The sequence below is a fragment of the Rhinolophus ferrumequinum genome, chromosome 17 (assembly GCF_004115265.2).
Source record: "Rhinolophus ferrumequinum isolate MPI-CBG mRhiFer1 chromosome 17, mRhiFer1_v1.p, whole genome shotgun sequence".
Taxonomy (NCBI): domain Eukaryota; kingdom Metazoa; phylum Chordata; class Mammalia; order Chiroptera; family Rhinolophidae; genus Rhinolophus; species Rhinolophus ferrumequinum.
The window spans coordinates 15,415,931-15,419,543 of record NC_046300.1 but is presented as its reverse complement, the minus strand read 5'-3'; the positions used below and the strand labels follow the sequence as shown (position 1 = coordinate 15,419,543).

Below are 3,613 nucleotides of genomic sequence, written 5' to 3'. Positions count from 1 at the left end.
AGACAAGTAAATAGATGAGAAAGTTGTCAAAAGGCTAAATATTTCCATTAGAACAAAAATAATGTGAATTAAATTCCCCTATCAAAAGGGGAAAATTCTGTTTGGATTAAAAAATAAACCCAACTGCATCTTGCACATAAGGATTTCTTAAACTATTGACAAGAAAAAAATTTAATAAAGGAAAAAAAACCCATGGTGGTAATATAAAAATCAAATTAAACAGAATTAAAGTTATAACAAGGATCATTTTATAGGGTACAAGCTATAATTAAAATTAACCAAATTATGAAACTTGAGGTGTTAATAGCCTCAAGGTTTACACAATAAAACTCTGCTCCTGTTCTTGCTGGTGGTATGGCAATCAGGATGCTGTACCTCCAGCCCTCAAAACTCCCAACTCCCTCAGGATCTTTCTACATCAAATTGCATCTTGCAACTCCAAGAAAACAATCCTAGAAGAAGAGAAGGGGGCTCTTTCCGCCATCTTTCCGGGCGGCCATAATGGTGCACATGAATGTCCTGGCTGATGCTCTCAAGAGCATCAACAATGCCGAGAAGAGAGGCAAATGCCAGGTTCTTATTAGGCCATGTTCCAAGGTCATCGTCCGGTTTTCTAATTGTGATGATGAGACATGGTTACATTGGCGAATTGGAAATCATTGGTGATCAAAGAGCTGGGAAAACCGTTGTGAACCTCACGGGCAAGTTAAACAAGTGTGGAGTGATCAGTCCCATATTTGATGTGCAACGCAAAGATCTAGAAAAATGGCGGAACAACCTGCTCCCATCCCGCCAATGTGGTTTCATTGTACTGACAACCTCAGCGGGCATCATGGACCATGAAGAAGCAAGATGAAAACACACAGGAGGGAAAATCCTGGGATTCTTTTTCTAGGGATGTAACGCATATGCACAAATAAAATGCCTCAATGACAAAAAAAATGAAAGAAAAGAAGAGAAGGGCTACTGACAGTCTGGTGAGGCAAGGGGCCCCAAAAGGAAAGCCCAGTTTGCTTTACCAGCAGTAGATAATGGGAACTAAAGATTGTCATAAACTCCATTTGTTTAAGAAAAAAAAAGTTAATGGTGATTTTTAAAAAAAAAAATTGTTTTCCCTGCTGAGGGACCCAGGATGAAGTGGGCTAGGAATTAGACACATCTGCCTCCAAAGAGAATTCAGGCAGAACCTACATGGATTTAGAACAGGACCAAGGACAGCAAGAACTAGGGGTAAAGGTCAAAGTTAGATAGGGCTCTCCTTATTCCAACAGCAAAAAGAAAAAAAAAATGGGCATAATAAAAATATGTATATATATTGCAGATCTACATGAATGGAATAAGTGCATGCTTACCAAATATACAAACAAAATCCCATGATGTCCCCTGAAAAGGAAAAGGGAAACAAAGAAAAGCATGTATGTGTTTGTCTGTTTGTTTGTTTGATTGATTGATTGATTGACTGATTGTTTTTCCTGAAACAAGGTCTCAACTTCTTTCTGCCAACAGTGAAGAATAGCATCTGGGAATTCTGTAGATGCTGCAGATTGAGCTAAAATAAAAAGACAGCCCTGGGAGCTGAAGCTCTGCTCTCCAGCTCATGAGCACAGAGCAGTGGGTCAGATGATTGAACACCATGCTGCAGACCCCTCCAACTTTCCCCTGGAGCGGGTACATGTTGATAGCAGAAAACAGGATTGGGAACAGGAGATAAACTGGGCAATGAGTAAAATAATAAAAGAGAGGCTGTGCAGGGAATAAGGATAATCATGGACTATACACTGAGGCGTAGATATGATCATTCCAATTCTCCATACCACGCAGAGAAAAAAAAAGCTTCACTGAAAGCCAGGATAATGTCTCTTTTAATCCTGACAACACTCTGAGGTACACCTTATCCTCATTTTACAAGACAGCCAAACAGGTGAACTTAATATCGGTTCCCAATAGAGCCCAAGTTCACTCCATTGACAAACCGGGATTAAAACTCATCCCTGCTTAACTCCTGTGTCTCAATCATACTACATTTTCCTTCTCTGATGCGTATGCTGGATGTGCTTTTCTATTGATGCATCCTTTCTTTAGCTGTGAAATATCATGGTTATGCTACGGTCCCTATCCATTGGTATACATTCCATTGCTACTCTGTATCTTAGTAAAATTCCCTTCGTTCTAGCAGACTGCATATATGTATCTTTAGGAGCTGGAAGAAGGCTGGAAGGAGGCTTCTTGGTTGAGACCTCGATGGTGGAATCTATGTAAATATACAGAAAAAAACATAAACAAGGTTCATATCCCTCAAAAAGAATATCTAGATAATTGAAGGTACCGTACTAAAAATTTCACATTCTGCCTCACCTTGGTGTATACAAATCAGTGCAGAAATCCTGAATACAGGTCTTTGTCAAAACTCTTTACTGTCTCCTTAAAACTCACTATGGTTCTTCCAAGAAGACATTTGAAAATTCTTTTTGGGTAAGCTACAACAAACAAGCCCCACCCCCCTCATAAATCATGCTACTATTTAGTGATGCACCATCAAGGCAGGCCGCATTTATCTCCCCAGAGCAAGCCTGGCACAAATATGTTCAGAAAAGATTGGTCATGTTATCTTTTCAAAAGGTTAGGAGAAGGATTTGCTTATCTATAATGATTTATGGAACTGACAAGCAGGTTAACAAATGTGCCCGGAAATGCATACAAATACACAGAAGGGCTTAGAACAAAATTATGGTGTCAGGGCAGAAAGCAGATAGCTTCATTCTATAATGGGACAAAAGAACCAGAATTCATAAATCATATTTGTCAAGAATAAATAAAAAGAGACCCAGACAGACCAGTGTCCCTTGTTGTTTCTGTCTCTATCATAATTTGTTGGCCTGCCCTGCAGTGCCTCTGTCAGAGATAAGAGCTTCTATTGCTTTCTTGCTATCTCCAGATTAGGTCTAAACACCAATAAATACGTCACACTGGCTCCTGTTAGTGTGTCCTGTCCATGTCTGACTTGCCTCGTGACTGTTGAATGCTTTTCTGTGATTCAATGATTTAAGCACCAAGACCTCATGAGCAAGACCTCATGTCGATCCCACGCAGTGAGTAAGCCCTTGGCGGCTACAAGAAAATCTGAATTCCAGTTCTAGCTTTCCCAACCCCTACCTGAGTGGCTTTGGACAAGTTTACTGTTCTCACATCTTTCCTTTTCAATACTATTAAAAAATATATCATCCATCAGTTTCAAAAGCTGAGATAACAATCCAGATGAACCAGAAGAAACGACATGAAATCGTGCCAGTACCCCGGACCCCAAGGCTATTTCACTGCCAGGATTATGAGGGAGAGGGTATGGGGAGCAGCAGGTAAAAGGTTATAAAATTGACTTGAAAGACGTGTCTCTAAATGAAGAAATGGAATAAATGTACGTAGAATTTGTCAGTCTTTTTAATTATGTCATTGAACTTGTAAAGAATAGCTAACCATCTGCTGATTTAATTGACATTTTAGCACAACCAAATTGTTCTGAAATAAAAAAGACTTTATAACTTCCCAGTTTTTGCAAAACATTCCCTCCTTGTGTTTTACTGTGGCCCCAACAATAATTCAAAGACAATAAACTTCA

The 3,613-nt window shown here is 39.4% G+C and overlaps 1 pseudogene; it reads left to right on the top strand.

Moving 5' to 3' along the window:
* Nucleotides 1-477: 477 nt before the first annotated feature.
* LOC117037232 (40S ribosomal protein S15a-like) lies at nucleotides 478-895 on the top strand (annotated as a pseudogene).
* The last annotated feature ends 2,718 nt before the right edge of the window (nucleotides 896-3,613 follow it).